The sequence below is a fragment of the Rhinopithecus roxellana genome, chromosome 12, assembly GCF_007565055.1.
Source record: "Rhinopithecus roxellana isolate Shanxi Qingling chromosome 12, ASM756505v1, whole genome shotgun sequence".
NCBI lineage: Eukaryota > Metazoa > Chordata > Mammalia > Primates > Cercopithecidae > Rhinopithecus > Rhinopithecus roxellana.
Genome location: NC_044560.1, coordinates 57,914,325 through 57,937,213, shown reverse-complemented (window position 1 = coordinate 57,937,213; position 22,889 = coordinate 57,914,325).

Sequence of the window (22,889 nt, the reverse complement as noted above, 5' to 3'; positions counted from 1 at the left end):
AAGCCAGTGTTGTAAACTCTGGTTTGAGTCCGAAGGCCTGAGAACCAGGAACTCTGATGGTATAAGTCCCTGTGTAAGGAAGAAAGAAGACAGATGTCTTAGCCTAGGCAGCCAGATGCTGAAAGTAAAGTGAAACTTCCTCTACCTTTTTCTTCTGAGTCCTCAGCAGGTCGGATAATGCCCTCTCACACTGGGGAGAACCATCTACTTTACTCAGTCTACCGATGCAAATTCTAACCTCTTCTAGAATCACTCTCATAGACATACTTATAAATAATGTTTAACCAGATACCTGGGCATCTTCTGAGCCAGTCACATTGATGCATAAAAAGAGCCATGACAATTACCTTGCAAGGGGAAGAGTATCTGAGTAATATAATCCTGCCTGCTAGAGTATAGTGTAGTACATTCAACATGGATTAAAAGAAAAAAAATTATAATAAACTAACCAGAGACTCTAGTTAGGCTCACATGTTTGTCTGGCTCTTTTATATAAGTATCAAGGAGCTTCCCTCTTTATATGGTTAGAAAAACACGACAGTCAACAGTGAACCTAGAATCTTCTAAGTCAAAAGTAAGACTGTCATTCTCACACAGCTGAGAACATTTTCAGTACCAGTGTGTCTCCCATCAGGGATAAAACTGAGAGACTTATGTTGTTTTATTGTACACATCTTATAAAATTTCACACAAACAATAAAACTATAAAATAATAGAGTGAAGATTCATGCATTTGTTATTCAGTTTAAAGAATAAAATATTTCCGGCCGGGCGCGGTGGCTCAAGCCTGTAATCCCAGCACTTTGGGAGGCCGAGACGGGCGGATCACGAGGTCAGGAGATCAAGACCATCCTGGCTAACATGGTGAAACCCCGTCTCTACTAAAAATACAAAAAACTAGCCGGGCGACCTGGCGGGCTCCTGTAGTCCCAGCTACTCGGGAGGCTGAGGCAGGAGAATGGCGTGAACCCGGGAGGCGGAGCTTGCAGTGAGCTGAGATCCGGCCACTGCACTCCAGCCTGGGCGACAGAGCGAGACTCCGTCTCAAAACAAAACAAAACAAAACAAAAAAAAAGAATAAAATATTTCCAATATAATTTAAAGTGTAAAGTACCCATTTGCTTCTCCCTCTGATCACATTCCCTTTCCTAATACTCAAAGGTAACAGATATTCTAAATGCAGTGATTATCATCATCATGAGTTTCTTTATACTCACTATAAATGGAATATCCCTAAAGAACAGTCTCAATTTACATGGTATTATATTTTATACTAATATGAACATATTGTATACATTCTTCTATGCTTTACTTCTTCTGTTTATTGTTATACATGTGTGGTTCATTGTTGTAAATGCAGGTACATCCTGTCTGTTAATTTTCACTGCTGCATAATATTCAATGGTATTCATTCATTCTCTTGCTCATGAAAATTTAACATTTTCAGCTTGAATCAGTCTATCTACAAACACAGTATGTTTCTCCTCTTAAAATAACTGAATATTAGTTTTGTCTTTAAACTTGCTTCAAAAACATTCTGTTCATTTCTGCATGATGTTATAGAATCTGCACTCCACTGGTGTGTCAAAAGTCTAGTTCTGAGATTCTGTATACTTCTATGTCACTTATGGGTGGCTATTTGGTCTGTGTATATTGGGAATGGACCTGAGAAGTTCATCTCTATAGTGATTTTCTCTATGACATCCTTAAATAATTTTTTCTTTGCTACCACTGAAAGTACAATGGCATACAAGCATGATTACTCCATAGACTCAGGAGAGAGGAAATGCTAGAAGCCTTTGTTCTTATATGGATATAAAGACATGTCAGAAAAGGCTATCATTATTCAAATTCATGACATGTCTTTCTTCTAAAAGTACTTTAAAACTATATAATTGAATTTATCCTGAAAGTACTTCTGGGAAATAGAGGCAATTTCAGCCCAATTTAATAAGTGACACTGAAGTTTGTTGGATCACCCCAAATCACACAGACTAGCTTCGATTCTTGCTCTAAAATGGCATATCTTCAACTGAACTGTCTCATACAGCTTTCATTTTTGATAGAATAGTTAAAGCCCACATTATTGTAAGTTGTGGCACTAGAAAAGCTATTTCCGCAACCGAATCGACCAAGGCTCCAAATCCCTGCAGACAGCTTTATCAGTTATGGTCCATTTGTCTGGCAATAAAAGAAACCCAATGGTGTTAACAATAGGGAAATTTATTATCTCACCAAGAAAGAAGTCTAGAAGTAGTTAGCTGATTCAGTGGCTTATCATGGTCATTGAAGAGCCAGATTCTTTTTTACTCTGCTCTCCCTTCCTTATATCAACATTAACCTCAGGCTGGTAGCAACATAGCTGCAGCAGCTCCAGGCATCACATCCAAATACAACAACATTCAGAGGAAAAAGGGAAATATATCTTTATAATCCTCTCTCAGAAACGGTCCTTGAAACTCCTCGTCTGCCCCCACCCAGCAAACTTTGCCTCTAGTTTCACTAGCCAGAGCCATGCCCCATGCCTATCACTGAACTAAATATGAGCAAGGGGATGAGATTGTCATGTTTCTGCCAATCAGGCCCACACCTAGAGGTGGGATTGGGGTCAGCTTCCCCTGAAATGCATGACTATGTGAGACAGGAGGAGATATCTAAACAAAATCAAGGTTCTGGTAGAAACAAAGAAGAAAGGATGCAGCATAGGCAACCAAGAGTCCATCGGCATCAATTCTCTTTAAACCCCAGGCTATATACTAAGGATATAGGCTTTATCTCTAAGATTTCAGAGACAAAGAGGTGAATTCCAGTTGTTTTAGCCATATAACAGATTTTTACAAACTCCAGATCCAACCCCTCAAAAAACAACCCTACTTCAATCCCCCAAAACGTGTAGATTTGCAATCTCAATCAGCAAAGTGGATTATCAGTATTTGGTTATTCATAGGCCAAAATAAAGACCTTTGACCTGAGTATTTGAGTTAATTAACACTAAGGAAGAACATTTTGTGTTGTCTAGCTATAATGTGGTTTGAGGACTTAAGCCCATTGCTTCTAATGTAAAATGACAGACTAATATTCGCCATTCACTTGAAGAACTCTCTAATGTTCAATGTAAATTTTAAAGTATATGGAATTAAGTTAAATAACTGGAAACATTTCCTTTCATTTCCCCCATGTTTTTTTTTCTTTTCTTTTCTTTTTTTTTTTTTTGAGACAAAGTCTCACTCTGTCACCCAGGCTGGAGTGCAATGGTACAGCCTTGGTTCACTGCAACCTCTGCCTCCCAGATTCAAGTGATTCTCCTGCCTCAGCCTCCCCAGTAGCTGGTACTACAGGCGTGTGCCACTACATCCAGCTAATTTTTGCATTTTTAGTAGAGATGGGGTTTCACCATGTTGGCCAGGCTGGTCTTGAACTCCTGACCTCAAGTAATCCAACCGCCTTGGCCTCTCAAAGTGATGGGATTACAGGCATGAGCCATGGTGCCTGGCCATTTTCCTTTTGTTTCCATTCCCCAAGAATGAACTGGCCAAATTAAAAAAAAAAAATTAAAGCAGACTTCAAGTAGGTACTTCAGATTTAACTTTGAACATACAGCTATCTTTTTTGAGTGACAGCTAGGTATTTGCCAAATGCTATAGATAGACACATCCAGACAGCCTGAAGGAAACTTGCCTGATCCAACAGTCTGCATATACATCTCTTTTCACATTCAAATGTTCTTAAAAATAAGTAGATTTTAAAATGATGCCAATATACCTGAAAATGCCAGTTAATTTTAGACAGAAATTTAAAAGACTGCCTGAATTTGATTGAGGCAACTGTCAAAAATAAGAAAACATCCAGAAAATCTAGTAGTGAGGATCTGGGCAGATACACTGTAAAATCGTCTCAATTGTTTCTAGTGCCAGATTTAGATGCCTGTTAACAACTCACGTCTTTATAAGGAGGCTCCAAAACTGCAAAAGTTTCCAATAAAAGGAAACTTCTGATGCCCATGTGAGTTTTCCATCAATTTCTTCTATGCTGTGATAAGCTTCTGTGAGTCTCAGCTACAGGCAGTGTTCTATTACACCCTTTCCCAAATCTCAGGAGTTTTTCAAGATTTATTTGAAAATACACGTGGTCTTCTGACTCTGCTTTAGCATCAGCTCCAAGACAGCAGCTCTGCTTTCATCCTTAAAGAACTTCAAAGTGTATTTCTTTCAAATAAAGGCTTGCTGTCTTTAAGAATTCCAAAGTGTTTTTGATGTAAATAGGAAGAAATGTCTTTGGACATCAAGTAATGAAACCTGTAGATTTCATCAATGTCCATGGCAATTGGCTGTTTAAAAGCTGTTAATTTGTTTGCTTCTGAACAAATTAGAGAAGAGATGCCTGGATGGGAAACCCAAGTGAAATTACTAGATTAGGTTCCAATGCATTAAGACAGACTTTCCATGACTTCAGAGCCTGGAATATGATTTTAAGCCATTTTACTGGATAATTCCTATGATTCATTTTGCATTCAACCACTGTGTCTGCTTTTTATTTTTCCAGCACACATCTTCCCAAAACTAAATCCTATGTCTTCAATAGCAGACAGTGGTGAAACATACACCATGTGGCCTTCATGTGAGTCACCTGTGTTACAGGTCATTAAGGCGTTTAGGGAGATGAATGACAAAACAGGAGTCAAAGAAAGAGGTTACCTGGAATCTGGAAGCACTTCTCACTCTTCCACTTCCTCAGCTGCAATTCATTCTCTTCTTTTCTTTTACCTTTTCTCCTCCTTTTTCTTCTTCTTTTTCTCCCCTTTTCTGCCTCTGAAACATAGAAAAACACATTTGAAAAGCATGTTACTCAGTTGAAAGAACAGATAATAAATGGATCAGTTACAGGGTTTGCAGTCTGCTCTCTCCCTCAACTCCCACGTGCACATACCCCATCTACTAAAAACCAAAAGCCAAAACAAATAAATACAAAACAAAACAAAACCCCATCTTGGGAAGAGCAGCTCTTCCTCTCTCCCATCTCTTCCTAACCCCACCCCTGTCAACTCCCAGGGAGGTTAGGAGCTGCATTTGGGTCACTAGATTTCACAAATGAAGATCAAGGTACTTGTTAGAAATAAGTAAAATAATGTACAGAATTAAAGAAGACCTTGGAAGGGAGAGGAGGCCCTGTAAGTCAAGAGCCACCCTCCCAGCCAGGCGCAGTGGCTCACACCTGTAATCCCAGCACTTTGAGAGGCCGAGGCAGGAGGATCACCTGAGGTCAGGAGTTCAAGATCAGCCTGGCCAACATGGTGAAACCCCGTCTTACCAAAAGCACACACACAAAAAAAGTTAACCCACGAGTGGTGGCGGGTGCCTGTAATCCCGGGTACTTGGGAGGCTGAGGCAGGAGAATCACTTGAACCTGGGAGGGGGAGGTTGCACTGAGCCGAGATCATGACATTGCACTCAAGCCTGGGCGCCAAGAGCAAAACTTCTGGCTCAAAAACAAACAAACAAAAAAAACGAACCACCCTCCCCCACCCCTGACTGACTTCAAAACTCAGTTTGAAGTTGAGAGTTGAATCCAAGGAGTGAAGAGGGGAACTCAGGGAGGGGAGACATGCAGGCTGTATGGGCCGTGGAAGCACGTCTGACACATAGGAGACATTTAGTAAATATTATTGAATTAATTAAAAACAACAGGAGTGGAGACAAAAATCTATGTGGGAGCTACAAATTAGATATCCTTATTTTCTAAGAGTCCAATAAAGATTTGAATTGCTGTTAATTACTTTTGCTTGATGGATTGGAGTTCTTTCTGTGACACTCTGTGAGAGGAGAGAGAAAGAAATCAACTAGGCAGATAGGGCAAGGGTCCTAAGTAGAATTCCCTTCTGACAAAAAGCAGCTTCTAACACAGAAAGGGGCCTCCTGTGTGACATACAGCCATACAGTGGGCCCCAGTAAGCACAGTCCTCTCCCTTCTTGGAAATACTCAGACAAGGAGGCTTGCACAGCTGGGAGTGCCTGCAGCAGCACTGATAAGAAGAGCTACCCTGGATCAGGAGAGTCCACTGTGGAGGATTCTGCCTCCTGGCCTTTTTCACACATGCGCAGTGGGAAGAGATACGCAACGTGGAGTAACTTAAGACTAAGGAGCCCGCATGAACACTAGAAAAAGTGGGGTGGGAACTGTCAGACATTCGAGTCTTATGTAAATGAAACACCCCTCCCCACCAGCTTGTCTACAAAAACCCTTGCATTTCATTGTAAAATGGCAACCCATCTTTCTGGGATCCTTCTCTGCTCCCGAGAGCTTTCTTCCTTTCGCTTATTAAACTTCTGCTCTAACCTGATCTTTGGAGTGTCAGCATCCTTGATTTCTTCTGCCGTGATAACAAGAACTTCCAGTAACACCCAGACAATGAGGCTGGTTTCAACTCTTTGCCCTGGCTTTTATTCAAGTTATATACACACCTTGTCATCTACCACATTGGGAAGTTGACATCACTTGGTAAACCACAAAGCTGGTGTTAGAATGGGGTTTGTTACTGTTGTGGATGAGCATCTCAATGACAAGATACACTTGCTTTTCAAACATAAATATGTCTCCCTGGCTGGGCGTAGTGGCTCACACCTGTAATCCCAGCACTTTGGGAGGCTGAGGCGGGCGGATTGCCTGAGGTTGGGAGTTCATGTGTGGCCAACATGCTGAAACCCCGTCTCTACTAAAAATACAAAAAAATTAGGTGTTGTGATGTGCACCTGTAATCCCAGCTACTCAGGAGGCTGAGGCAGGGGAATTGCTTGAACCAGGGAAGTGGAGGTTGCAGTGAGCTGAGGTTGTGCCACTGCACTCCAGCCTGGGCAATAGAGCAAGACTCCACCTCAAAAAAAAAAAAAGTCTACCCAAGAAAACCATAGAATGCTTACCATTTTAACACGTTATTTTAGAGAGGTGATAGTGCCAAATCCCTTATTACATGGGTACTAAGTTATAGACTTCCAGATGGAATATAAGAAAATACAAAATATTTTTAATGAAGCAGTAGAATGAAGATAAAAATGGGTGAAATGTATTTATACTTTCAAGAATGGCAGTTGAACATCTGCTGGGTGCCAGACATTGTGCTGGGTGCAATGTAGCATTAGGAAATGTGGTTAGAGCATCAGAAAATCAGAAATTCTGATTTAATTAGGAGTGTGGTAAATGCATTTCTACCCATATGAAAATATAAGTTGAAAATCATGTAATTCCCTCCTCCCGGGAATGCTAACCTCCCTCTTCGGGGAATCTCCTCTCTTCCTGATTCTAGACATGTGAAGGTTCTAAAGGAGGCTTCACATGACAGGGCCCCATTGTTTTGGCCACAATTGATGAGTCCAGAGATGGGCATCTAACCCAAACCAGCTAGAGATGGTGCTGAAGGCTCTGCTTCTCATTATGTAAAGAAGCCTCTCTGGAAAAAAAAAAAGGTGTGTGTGTTGGGGGAGGTGGTGTGCAAAAAGAAAAGGAAAGAAAATGAGGGAGAGAAAGAGAGGCCTCACAGAACAAGAGTCCCTAGCTCCATGGGCCTGTGCTCAGCGGCACCCCTGCTTTCTCCTGCGGACAACTGAACTGATAAGTTTCCATTTTTTACTAAACTAGCTTGAGATAGTTTTTGTTTTTTTGTCACTAGTATTCAAAATGTTTCTAACTAATATATTCAATAAATTTAAAGTGGTCTATATAAATGAACAAGGGGCTTTGCTACACCAAAGAATTATTTTATGAGCCTTAACAAAATAGACTTTTGAAACCAAAGACTTGTTTAAAATCCCGAGTTTATTGCTCACTAGTGGAGTAAATTTGGGCTACTGCCCTTGAACTGTAGTTTCAGTACTACCTATAAAAAGCAATAAATACATACATTTATAGATACACATATATGTATATAACTTTGTGTCCTAAGGATCAAATGAGATAATATATATTAAACACTGTAAGTATAGTATAAGTATAGTTCACTCTATGAAAGGTGGTCATTGTTTTATACCCACTCTGATGATCCTGAATTAAAAGAAACAAAAGTTACAGACACGCTGTTGCTATACTGAAAGAATGTGGGCTGGAATGATTAAGGGAGTTTAAGAACATTCCTCAGTCAGATGGGGAGAGAATTATGGCCCTGTTAAGTGAGCTCTTGGTAATTATTCAGAGCAAAGTCAACAGAATTATTTGCCACAGATAATACAGACAAGGGACCTGATAGAGTAAGTAGATTACCTCCTTTAGAGCTAATGCGAAACTATTTGGTAACATGAGAAAGAAAGTGGAAGAAATAACACTTCTAGAGGTAACTAATGCTTTTCTGAAAATTCCTGGGTTTTTCCAGGGATCTCAGCACATTAGTTGGACAACTTGATTAGACTCTGTGTAGATACTGATGTCTGCGCATAGTCAACCACTAGAGAAGGTGCACTATTGGATCACTGGAGAACTATAAAAAGAATCTTAACTATTAATTTATGCAAAGGATTCTGGTAAGTTGTCTTAGATGAAGAATATGGTGCTAAAATTGCATCATTTGCAATCCTTGTTTGTGTGTGAACACAGTGTCACACTTTCTGGATTGATGATCTACTTTTCAAAATTTGGCCAGTGGTTCAGCCATTTGAAGTAGTTATAAAGGCATCATCACAATATTTAACCAAAGTGTAAAAGATCATCTGGGGCATCTCAGATTATTGCCAATTGAAAATCGTAAGGGTGATCTGAAACACAGCTTTAAAAATGCTACTTGGAACTCCCAGATGTCAAATACTCCACAGGAGATGGAAAATAAACAAGTAGACTTTCTCTCCACCACCCATTTTCCCTCATCCCTACCATATGAAATAACAAACATCTTCAAATCACCTCCAACCAAAATGCAGCTGTTGTCTTCTGTATGTCACTTTCTCTGAGCCTCCAATGCTGCTCTCACCTCTAAAGCAAAGTACAGAAAATCATTGTCTGCTGGAGTTCCTAAGGCATGATATTCATCACCTGCTAATATGGCCTTTATCCTATAATGTTGCAGGCACTAAAGTAAGTGTTTGTTTTTCATACATGACTTCAGGCAAAGTGCTGAGTGTATTCCTTGAGTCCTGGGACTTTGGACTCATTACACTTGTTGAATATTGGAGTTTCCTCTCACAGGATGGACATTTGCTCCCCACTGAGAAGTTGAGTACTGAGCCCTGGGTAATTTTAAAACTGCTCCACATTCATCAGGACCTTTCGAAAAGTTTTCTTTGTCCTCATGAGGGTGTCACATTTGAAGATAACCAACGAGAAACCACTGAAGTTTTTAAGACAATTGACTTTCTCCAACTACATGGAAGACAAATAATTTAACTTAAAAAATAAGCGAGCCAGTTGTGATAGCCACGGAAGATGACAGTCTGGGAAAAAGATGGCTTCTCTGAGGCAAAGGGGAATGTGCTTCTCTAAAGCTATATGTTGCAGAGGTAGATTACATCAAATCTGGAGTATTACACTGAGATACTTATAATGTTTCATTAATCTGGTTTAACTCAGCATAGGCAATGTAATTTGTTTATCCAGATCCTAGAGTATTAACAGATTTGTTCAAAACTGAAATTTCTAGGTTGATTTTGAAGATTCCAGATGTTCCATTATTTATTCAAAATGTCAAATACTACATCATATACAGTCTTAGGGTTAGGTTTTCATGTAAGGCTAAAGTAGGATAAAATATACTGTTATGTATCTTTTAATAAAACAATTAACAAGAGAAAGATATTTGTCTTCTATTCAGAAAAACTATCTAGCACTCATAGAGCTTTGATAAAATCAGGATTGTCAGAATTGTGATTTCTGGAGAAACATTAGAATGATCCAAGCTTCACTGCACACCTTTGAAATCAAGCTCCCAATGTGCAATTCCAAAGCAAGTGGGAGCTGGGGTTTGAAAACACTGTTCTAGATTAACTGCTTTCTTGTTGGAGAATATGCACAAGAAAAAAACTGGAAAACTCAAGAAAGAGACTAAAAAGCCTACCTTTGTATATTTCAGGGCAATAATTCTGTAAATTTGTTATAATTTTCAGTCTTAATAATTCCTACTCCCAGAACCAGCCCAGCCTCAGAAATCTGCATTTTAACAAACCTTCATGTGATTCCGGTCTTAGGCTACCATTTTCAAACATTTCCTGTGGGCTTACTTTAATAAGAATGTGGCTGTTGTTAAGCAAAATGCTTTGTGCTATGAGAGGAGAACGAGAGTTGAAGCAACAATATTCAAGGTATGCAGCATGGTTTCACATGCTGTGATTTATTGATGATGATAAGTGATAGGTTATTCTAATCAGTCAAATTATCCATCAGCTATTAGTGTTGTGTTCCAGCATTGAGCATCCCATGGTCTGTGGATCCCTTTTGACTCACAAGCTAGTTCCACAATGAAAGATCAGAGTTGTGCCCTGATAGCAAAATTGCTGGGGATAATGAGCATGCCATTTTCTCACTGACATTCTTCTGTTAAATAATGTAGGTAATTTAATTTGTATGGATATACATTCTTTCTAAGGGACTTAAATATATTCCAACTCTCAATTTTTAAAGTAGCCCATAAATAGTTAATAAACTGATCTTCATGCCAAAAGGTTCCAAGAAATTCTTCACACATATCACCTCATTTAATCCTAACAACAGCCCTATGAGATAGATACTAAGAATATTCCTATTTTACATATAAAAAAGCAAGGTGTAGAGACATCAAGAAACTTTGATACAGTCATGTGGCCAGTAAGTACTGGAATCAAGATTTGAACTCACATCTTTCAGACTCTAGACTCATGTGAAAGAACTAAAGGTACATCCAGGCCTGGCTGATTCTCCCAAATTGAATAAAAATATGGGGAAATGGTCATATTTTATTGTGTGGTTAAGTTTAGACTAAGGAGCAAGAAAGCTGCTGCTCCTTTTCTGGACCAAGAGAGAATAATAGAGAGCAGTCTTCATCTGTCTAGTTATAATCTATGGCAGTGATGAGGCTTAACAAGCAGTGGTTCACAATTTAAGTCCTCAGCCTGAGCACTGCCCACCATACACCTTTCCAGAGAGCATCACATGCATGTGTAATGGAAAAGCTCACATATAAGTAAGGGGGCTTCTTGTTTAATTTGAAGTATATTGCTCCAAATAGTTTTCTGATTGTATATCAAATCATCTGGGCAGATATATGAAACTGATCAGTTGAGAATAGGTGGACATTTTTGAAACTCTCAAAGGCAAAGAGTGCAAGGTCCATAACTGTAAGCTACCAGGCAAACTGATGCCACCTCCTGGCAAAACCAGGACGTTTTAGACTGTGAAATTACAGAGGAGGAACAGTCAGTTATGAATACAAAATGCTAACTGCAAATCACTTCTCTGGCAACCTCAACTACCAGAACATAGGCAGGAACTAGAAAATAATAATTTTAATTAAATTAATTAAATTAAATGATTTTAATTTAAATTAAATAATAAATTAAGTCATTTTTTAAAAATTGACTTCTGAAACAGTAAAAGAGAAATCAAAGCCCACGTGCTTACCTTATACAGAAAAGCTTGGCTGTCACTTAGGTATTACTGACTTCTACTTTAGAAACAATTTTAAGAATCAACCCAAATGCCCATCAATGATAGACTGAATAAAGAAAAGTGATACGTATACACCATGGAATACTATGCAGCCATAAAAAGGAACGAGATCATGTCTTTTGCAAGGACATATCTGGAGCTGGAAGCCATTATCCTCAGCAAACTAACGCAGAATAGCAAACCAAACACTGCATGTCCTTGCTTGTGAGTGGAAGCTGAACAATGAGAACGATGGACACAAAGAGGAGAACAACACACACACTAGGGTCTTTTGTGGGGCCTGGGGCGGGGGGAGGGAGAGCATCAGGATAAATAGCTAATACATTTGGGGCTTAATACCCGGGTGATGGGTTGGTAGGTGCAGCAAACCACCATGGCACATGTTTACCTATGTAACAAACCTGCACATCCTGCACATATATCCTGGAACTTAAAATAAAATAAAGATTGTTTCAAAAAGAAACAATTTTAACAAACTTGGTAATCAGCAATAAGTGGAGCAGATGCTAGTGTTAAGCACATTTATAGCCCCAATAGTAGCTGATAACTGATGGAGAAAAAAAATCTTAAAAACTATTTCTAAAAATTCAAAACTGGAAAGTTACCACAGTGTGAGAATCAAAAAGGGTAATAGTTCAAAGCCCTGCATATCTCCTGGTTATAAGGATATCACTCTACTACAGCCTATTAGGTTCCATTGTATTACTGATGGACACATTAGTCATGGTCCACCAGAAAGTCATTCATTAATATGCTGCGTACTGTTTAAAAGGGAGGGAAGGATATAATCATTTGAGAAAGCGGCAAGGATAAAGACTTTTCACTGTTACCTTTTAATCTTAGGGCCATGTTGTTTTAGTCAGTTCGGGCTGCCATAACCAAATACCACAGACTGAGTAGCTTAACAGAAATTTATCTTCTTACAGTTCCGGAGGCTGAAAGTTCAAGACAAAGGTGACAGAAGGCTTGGGTTCGTGAGGCCTCTCTTCCTGACTTGTAGATGGTCTCCTTACCACTGTGTCCTCACATGATCTTTCCTCTGCATGCATGCGCTCCCCATGTCTCCTCTTCTTATAAGCACACTGGTCCTTTTGGATTAGGGCCCCACTCTTACCACCACATTTAACTTTAATTATCTTCTCAGAAGCCCTATCTCCAAATAGAGTCATATTGAGGATTAGGGATTCAAAATATGCATGTTGGAGCAAGGGGAGGGGGGGCAACACAATTCAGTTCATAACAATATGAACATAATACTTATTCAAAAAAATGAAATGAGTTTGAAAATAAAAAGGCAAACATTATCCCGCTGCCTCCCCCTCCTCCAGTTTATTGAATGTCTACTATGTGCTAGGTGTCTGGTAGTACTGGAGGAAGATTAATCACTATAGAGGGAACTCACAATAGAGTAGCAAAATGAACAACAAGCTGTTTTAATATTTACTTTCCTGGGAAAGTGAACAGTAGTTTTCAAATGATATTTCTAAAATGTTGCTGTATGCAATGTATCAAACATTATATATGAGGTATGAAGTATTCTGTTCTCTTTTCATCCTTGTCTACTTTTATTCCTCTTTTCCCTTCTTAATTCTTTCTCTCCTCTTATTTCTTGCTTACATTTTCAGTAACTCTTCTTGTTCTGGATTAGGGCCTCTCATTCAAGTAGCCTGGAGACCACTGAAAGCTTCAATTCACTCTTGCTCATTTAAGAGAATTTAGGGCTCAGAAAATATTCTCACTTTTATCTCACGCTCTTTCTTAGGATGGAGGATAGCAAGGATTCTAGTTTCCACAAAGGACTTGCTTTCACTCCTTTACTTTTCCCATGTTATTAATATTTCAAATGTCTTCTGCTTACCTACAGAAATTTATCCAATGAAGTATGATTTCGTAGTCAAATAATTCTATAAAGGGACTGAAGAAATGCAATTCTGGTTTCTCTCTTTGTTGTAAAGACCTACAGAAGGCCAAGAAGTCAAGGCAAGTGGTGACAATTTTGAGACCAGTGTCTGCAAAATGCAAGGTTTCTGGCTTACAGAATCACTCGCCACTCTAATGAGATCTTAACTCATTAGCAAGCGAAAGCAGTTGCTGAACAGATCTAGTAATTTCAAGGAAATGTTAAAAGGAATATTTTTTATCTTTGATTTGTGAGTTAAGTTTCCTGTTTTAAATTTGTATTGCCAGACAACCAAGGTACGCAAGGGAGGGCATAATCTCTGTTCTGCTGCAATAAGCCTCCTGCACACGAGACAACAAGGGATGGGTTATTAATATCCTATAATTTGCTGAAAGTATTGAAGCACAGCTTTATATCAGATTTTTCTTATTCTTCTTCTTCAAACCTCTTGTCATTTCTCTTATCAAGATTCGACAGCAGTAGGCCCATAGCTCAGCTGCCTATTTATACTTCAGCACAAGACTAAGAAAATATTTCATCGCTATAGATAACTTTCTAAAAAGTTAGATTCCTATTTAATGTGGAAAGTTCAAGATTTGCCTGCTTAAAATTGTCAGTTAAGCAGTCACTGTGGAAATTACATTTACTGAGGGGAGAAGACAAGATTGAAAGGACAGCAGATGTCATGCAAATGGCCTTCGAAGTAAATTTTCTAATGGGAGCATTGAAATTAATGGCCATAAAATCGACTTGAGCAAGTTCCAGGCTAATGACCAGCTGCAGAGTAAACATACCTGCATCCTGACGACCCCACACTTCCTATTCTAATAACAGCTCTTGCAAGTAAAGATTTCCAATGATATCAAAATGTCCCATGTTGGTTGGGATGAAAATAGTCACAAATTAGAGTCCTCTTGTCAATTTGCATTCCAACTTTAGAATATTCTTAATCTGTTTAAATTTCTGGCTGTTCAGCTGAAAGACAAGCTCACCTTTTAAATTTGCTCAATAAACACAATGTTCTTGAGAGCTAAAATTTTAGTGATATGAAGACATTTGTGACTTGGGCTATTTTAACTGGAGATGTTTATCTTGCACAATGTCCAGGGTTTCAACATACTGTGCTTAATACATAAAATTCAGTGCAGTGGGGGCAGCTGTCCATGTAGACATTGAGATGTATGTTTTGCTGCTTCACTATTCCAAGGATAGTGTGTGTTTCATTGTAATAGATGACATGGGAGGTGGGTAGCATCTTAAAAGTGTGAAGCTAGAGGTCATCTGTCTAGTGATTCCAAATCACAGCTTCACAGCTAGTTTCAGGCTGGCTGCAAAGGAACTTGCTAAAAACACAATGTTACAGGTCCCACCCCTGCGAGGTCCTGAAGTGGGCCCTACAGGTTTGACGATTTTTTAGGTTCCCTTGGTGATTATGATGTCTCATCAGGATTGGGAACCATTGCTCTAAGTCCAACACGTCATTCAATACAGGCAATTCTGTTCTGTCATCATTTATTCTTTCAAATCACAAACTAAAGCTTCCTGGGCTAATGGGCAAAATAGATACAAAAACAGACTACCGAAACAACATGTAAATTGGTAAGAAGGCCATTACCAAAAACACTGCTAATAGAAAAACACCAGCATAGTTTTTAAAAGGTTTAATGCCTTTAAAAAAGGATATAGTAAATGTAAAACTTAACCTTGAAAGAAAGAGGGGAGTTGGTTTGATGGAAGAGAGTGTGAGAAAGGTTAAGTACTGAGTTTTTAAAAACCACAAATATTGGGAAGAACTGCACAAGCACGTCCAAGTCAAAATACCTGGTTAAACTAAGCTAAGATGAACCTGGACAGAAGAGACATGAGATACCGCATTGTGCTACATGGCTGTCTGTTTTCAGCAGCATGAGGGCAAGTTACATTCAGCGAGGGTTGCTCAGTAGTGCAAAAGATTAAAGAGCTGATGTGAGCCCAAAATGATCCAACATAACATCTATGTTATACTAATATTATTCCACTAGCGACCAGCTAGATAGGCACTTTGTCACATTTAGAAACACATGCCATGATATCACAGATCTAAATCAATCATCCAGACGGCATGTCTACCAAATGTTTATTCTCTTCTACTGGAACACTTCTGCCTGAGATAGCTTCATCCATTTTTGGACAGCCCTCATAATTAAAAGCTCTTCTGTATTTTGAGCTAAAATTTATTTTTCTGTAGTGCCCATTCATTTATCTGAGTCTAATTGTGTTTCCACGTGACACAGCTTTTCATATACTCAGAAATGGCCATCTTTCTTCCCCTTTATCTTCTCTTCGCTAAGCTAAGCATCCTTCAATTTTTCGCTTGCTTATCATGTGGCATTGTTTGCAGTCTCTAATCACTCACCCTACCTCCCTTTAAAATGGCCAGGGTTTTGGTATCCATAATACTCTGAATTTGGCTGATCAATACAGATACAACTATCAGGTCTTTCAGGATAGACATTATATTTCTATGGAAGCAGAGCAAGCTAAATAGATTCTTGGCAGGAAAATGACATCATGGGTGCATATTCTACTTGCAATTACCCATTCCCTAACCTAGAGGGTACCTTCTAACCTCAAGGAACACCCTCCTTCCCCTTGGTTACAGAAACCTAATACAAAGCCTCTGTGGCTACCTGTTCATTGGCAGAGAGTTCTGCCTGGCCTCACCTTTCCAGGTCCTTCTTCATACCTCCCTAGGCAACAGCTATTTATGATTCTGGACTCTCCCTTGAAAATTAGATCATTCTTATCACATACCATTTTAGACTAGCTACCTAATTTTGGACTAGTATGTTCCTGAAAATATTTTTATCTCCCTCATATGGAGGAGAGATCATGCTCCTGATTGGAACCCAGGCATTCAAGTTACCTCTTACCATTCTGTCCACAAAAGGAACATGAATAATCTTAAAGCCCTAAGCATGTTTTTAACATGCGCTTCATTTATTTATTTATTTATTTATTTATTTTATTTTATTTTATTTTATTTTGAGGCGGAGTCTCGCTCTGTCACCCGGGCTGGAGTGCAGTGGCCAGATCTCAGCTCACTGCAAGCTCCGCCTCCCGGGTTTACGCCATTCTCCTGTCTCAGCCTCCCGAGTAGCTGGGACTACAGGCGCCCGCCACCTCGCCTGGCTAGTTTTTGTATTTTTAGTAGAGACGGGGTTTCACCGTGTTAGCCAGGATGGTCTCGATCTCCTGACCTTGTGATCCGCCCGTCTCGGCCTCCCAAAGTGCTGGGATTACAGGCTTGAGCCACCGCGCCCAGCCATGCGCTTCATTTAAATCACATCTCTCTAGGCTCAGCAATAGAGGGGCTTTTTTTTTTTTTTTTTTTTTTTGGCACATAATTGTTGGGTAATACATTCATACCTGTAATACTTTATGCTGTTAGATTTGCCTATCATGTTGTGGTCCCCATAGTTCTGAAGTATTATCCAACACATTTGTTACACTTCCCCATCTGTATCACTTGCTAATATGATTTTCATGACAGCAATAGATTTTTCTAAGTCATTAGTAAAACTGTTGAGGAGAAAAGACCAATGACAGATTCTTGTGGGCTTATCCCTAGTAACTTCTATCCATATAACATTGATCCATAAAACCACATTGTTTGAGTAACTGCTTTAATAAATTATAAACCTATAAAGCCAACAACTCAAAAGTACACATACAATTAATAACTTATACTAAACACTAAAGTCATGAAAAAAGAAGAAAAGCCTGAGAAATTTTGATAGATCAAAGGAAACCAAGGAGGCATGATAACTAAATACAACATGGCATCCTGGATGGGATTCTGGAATATAGGAAAAAGATACTAACGGAAACACTAGTGAAATCTAAATGGAGTGTTTACATTACTTAACCATATTATACCCATGTTCATTTCCTAGTTTTAACAAATGACCATGGTTATGTAATAAGTTAAAGTTAGAGGAAGTTTGTTGGTGAGGGTTATATGAAAACACTCTGTACCATCTTGTAACTCTCTGTAAATGTCAAATTATTTCAAAATAAAACATTTTAAAAGCTTAAAGTATTTTTGAAAAAGGCAAAAAACACTCTAAACCCATCATTTCCTATTTATTTTCTTATTACTTATCTTATTATCTGTGTACTTGAGGTTATTTATTTCTATGGTATCTATATGCATACATTCTGGTTTTTTTTTTTTTTTTTTTTTTCCTAAAGAGCTAGTTGTTAAACACTTACCAACCCACCACTCTTCAAGACTTTCATTACTAATCAGAAACATGGTAATAGTCTTTGCTCATGTCTTGACCATAGTAAACATTTTAATCAATTGATTACTATGGAAGAATCTGAACCACTGCTATACTTATAAACAAAGTGATTGTGTGATGATGTAGCTTTGGAGCTCTTGTTTTGTTTATTTTGATTTTTAATACACTTTAATTTTAAGCCAGTTTTAGGTTCACAGAAAAATTGAAAAGAAGGTATGGAAAGTTCCCATCTACTTCCTATCCCCATGTGCATAGCCTCACCCATTACCAACATCCTCCATGAAAGTGGTACATTTGTTACAGTTAATGAACCTACAATGACACATCCTTATCAACCAAAGTCCATAGCTTACAGGAGGCTTCACTCTTGGCATTGTACATTCTGAAAGTTTGGATAAATGTACAATGACAAGTATCCACCATTAGAGTATCACATAGAGTAATGTCACTGTCCTAAAAATCCTCTGTGCCCCACCTACTCATCCCTCCCTCCTATCTAATCCCTGGAAACTACTGATCTTTTTACTGTCTCTACAATTTTGCCTTTTCCAGAATGTCATACAGTTGGAATCATATAGTATGTAAACTTTTCAAAATGACTTCTTTCACTTAGTAATATGCATTTTAAAGTTCCTCCACACCTTTTCACGGCTTGATAGTTCATTTCCTTTTAGCATGTTTTAGCACCATTGTTTGGATGCACCACTGTTTATTTATTTTAGATCTTTTTTATCATTTTAATCTCTGTTAAATCTATCTGATAAATTTCTGAATTGCTTTTCTGCATTATCTTGGAGATCACTGAGTTTCCTTAAAACTGCTATTTTGAATTCTTGGTCAGAGAGTGAACATATCACAGTCTCATTGGGGTCAGTCACTGGTTCCTTGCTTTCTCCATATGAGGAAGTCATAGTTTCCCATTTACTGTTGTTTCTTGTGGATGTACATAAATATGTCTTTCTATTGAATGATTTGTTATTTATTTCAGTCCTCTGTCTGACTTGTTTAGGTTTTAATTGGATATGTTTGCTTAGAGATTCTTTGTAATTTATCTGTTGATTTTCTTTCTTTCCCACCACCCCTCCTCTCCTGCTAAATTACTGCTTTCTTGGCACTAGATGTTGCCCTAAGCCTAGGTGTGTCTTGATTGTAGTAAACAATCAGAGTGCCACTCACCTCAAATGGTGGAGGTCTCAGAGGGGATATCCCAGTAGTGTGGGAAGGCTGGCTAGGTTCATGCCCAAGGGATATATGGAAAAAAACCTTCTACAGTGTGGTGCTGCTGAACAGCCACTCTGATTTGGCTTCTCCTTTGGCTGAGTTACTGAGCAGAGTTTCCAGGGCTGGGGATGGTAGTCCTGTCTTCCCCCTTTGTCTTTGGCCTTCCCCTTTGTCCTCGGGGATATTTCTCCCTTCAAGAACTCCTGATGCCTCCTGCGGGTTGAGGCAGGGACAAGTCTCTCTCCAGAAAACTCAAGATGGAGGGAAGCTGGGTGTTAACCTCAATGTCACTTTCCAGTGTTGAAACTGTGAGTTGGGGAAATTTTCACACACTAGGTGCTATACAGATTGTGGAGAGCAATGTCTCAGATATGGAAGTTTGATTCTCTTACTGTGTGCTGGAAGTTGTTTCACTTCTCTGTGGTCCAGGAACTGTCTCCTCTCATATGAGTTCTGGGATACTGCTGGTGGTAATCTCGGCACCACGTATTTGCTTTTTCATTTTCTGTTGCAGGGAGTAAAGCTAGTTTGCTTTTATGCAGCCATTTTGGAACTGGAGGTCTAGGTTTCTTTTTGTGTAGATTGTCTGACTGCATTTTCTACCATGGCTACATCCTTTCTAAAGCAACCAGGTTTTTCTGAAACCTGTAGTTATTTGAGGAATATTTTAAACACTAAAACCATAAGGATCACTAGGATTTCCCTGTTGCACACACAAAAAATTACATCATTAACCATCCCCCTGCAAGCAATCATTCAAAGCGTTACGAACCTAATCACTCCATGTCCTGCATGTACTGGTTACAATCTTTCCTACCTAATCCTGGCATGGTCAGGATCACATTTCTCATGTTGACTATAAAATTGCCATGATATATCCTGCAAATGCTTTTCTGAAATCACACACATTGTGTCTATCGCAGTCTATTGACTAACTGGACTAGTAACTCGTTTTTTTAAAAAATTAAGCTACTCTGATGAGATTTGTTCTTGGTAAACTCCATGATTATGTATCACTTTCTTCTAAACACTATGTGAGTTGGCTCCCTTCTTTATTAGTTTGGTTGCAAACTCTGTGAGACTCAAACAAATGTGAAAGAACTGCAGAAAACTACTTCCTAATTGTCAGACTTATATACTGTGTTCAGAAAAACACAGTAACAAGGCTTGCTTCAGAATTGCTTCTGTTTACCTTCATTTTGATCAAAAGCAAATAATTAAGAAATTTTCCCTCTGGAAGACTTCTAATAAGCATATTTCCATTATCTTTAACCACATAGTGTGAGCTGACTTTCTTTTCTTACTGAATCCTGTAATGTGGATGTGGACATGCATTAATCCAGCCATGGCTGAGCAGAGCTTATCAAAGACAAGAATCAGGGGTCCTCCTCCCTCAATACACAGATTAATAAGTGCAGGATGTAGCCTCCATGGCTAAAGAGTTGAAAAGAACGAGAAAATCTGGACCTCTTTTTATTCCAAGGGACTAGACATTATTTATGTTTTTAATGTAACTGTGTTTTACTGACAGCTGAATATGTGACAAATTGGAGGACAACTTGAATAGTGAATTTCACAAATGATAATAGATACTATTTATTGTGTGAAATACTCTAGTATACACTGTAAATAAATTACCCAATGTAAAATAATGACATTATTATCCCTTTTTCATGGATGAGGAAATTGATATTCAGAGATGCAAACTTGTTCTAGATGACCAGGGTGGCAACTGGTCAAGCCAGGATTTAAACACAGGCCTGTTGGGTGCCCATCTTGATTCTATCTCTCTGCCTGTCTCTTTGGCTCTTATTCAGCTAAACTACTGAGCAATAAAATGGGGAACTCATTTTTGTGCAGTGAGAGCCACATGAAGTGGTTCTCATAGACTATTAGTAAAATATTTCAAACATAAATGTATGGGTTCATAAATTATTAATATGTACTTGTGATGCTATAATAACATGTACATTATGAAAGATACAAAAGTAGAAAATTTGTAAAATGCTATAAAAGTTAAATATGTTCTAATATCTTCTTCTCTCATCTAGTGGGTAACCTCGTTTACTCTTTTAACCTATGACCTTCCTCACAACATAAAGGTTACCCTTTGCTAAATTTAATTAATTATATGATATCTTGGTATATTCTTATAAAATTATTTTAAATAAATGTTTTTACATGACAGTTTATGATTCCAAATTCAATTAATAGCAGGCAACACTGGCTACTTTTTATTTGTAGGTGACATGAAAGGAGCATGTCTCTTGAAGAGGATCAAAGGGTGAAAGCTAAACCTAATTTCTGACCGATCCCATGCCTGTGAAAAGTTCAATATGTATTGAGCACCTACTATATCTCCCTATAACAAGTTCCATAGCCACATTGCACCATCAGGGAAGGAGTAGCAATAGCATCATTAACCAGTAGGATCTGTGGGGGAGACTCCTGAAGATTAACAGAAGTTATAAATCACTGAGCTCCTTGTGGCATTGAAAGTGCTATGTTAACATTTCCTAACTCAGATCTGTCACCTGTTCTGTGCACCAACTATGGATTTACACTAAATGACTGAAATGTTAAGAGTTTAGGCAAAACAAATAATATTGCAAGTGAAAGTTTCCATTTTTCACAAGAATCATTTATACTGTTGATAGGATACTTTATGCTTATCTAGAATATGATGCAGGCTATACTCTTCTACCATAAATTCCCAGCACATGTGGAGTGAGAATTTTTCAGAAGAATAAACATACTATTGGTAGCATAATTTGTCAGGGGTGAAGAGTGCAATTAGGGTAATGACACTACAGAGTGAACCCTGGATGAATGACCACCTTTATGGTCTTCATGGTGACGCAATTAAATGTTCTTTTGTGTGTCTTTTTTTTTTTTTTGAAACAAAGTCTCACTCTGCTGCCCAGGCTAGAGTGCAGTGGTGCAATCTCCACTCACTACAACCTCTGCCTCCCGGGTTCAAGTGATTCTCCTGCCTCAGCCTCCCAAGTAGCTGGGATTACAGGTGCATGCCACCACACTTGGCTAATTTTTGTATTTTTAGGAGACACAGGTTTTGCATGTTGGCCAGGCTGGTCTAGAACTTCTGACCTCAAGTGATCTGCCCACCTCGGCCTCCCAAAGTGCTGGGATTATAGGCATGAGCCACCATGCCTGGTTTTTGTCATTTTAATTCACTGGTTCTAAAGTTGTGTTGGGTGGAGTTCAAGAATGCTGCCTGCTACAGGGGTGAGGTAGGAGGAAAAAGAGCAGGAACCTAGCCCAAGGTGTTCTGGGCCTCCTTCTCTAACCAGAGCAATTCTCTTCTGATCTGTTTTATATACTGGAGATCCCTAGAAGATTCCATTCAAACAACAGGGTCCATTCAAACAATCAACATTTTGGTTAATTTTAAAAATTAACCAAAGCCCTGATATATGTTGGCCATCTTAATGTTATCTTTAAAAGTAAAATGTAAAAGCTTCCTGCAGCTCATTTTTAAAACTTGAAGCAAAAATTTGAGCCACAAAGCAGATTTGATGAAACTCCAAGAGCAAAGAAGAATGTTTAAAAGTTCAAAAAATTAATAATGTTATAGCTTCTATGTATGTTCCAAGTTGAGATAAGAATACTTGGATCACCCAGTTAGAATTTCAAGTGGAGATATACAGACTTAATCCCTGCTGAGGATGACCTCCATGACAAAGTCACCCAGTCCGGCACACATCTGAGTCTTCATGCAAACATATCTGGAGGACTGATAAGGGATGTATGGGGTTTTGAGCTCTCAGTCACTGATTATCAATCTTTGTGGGTGCTTTGAGAGCAAAATCAAGATAGATAAAACTTCTAGCATATGGGGGAAAGTACGA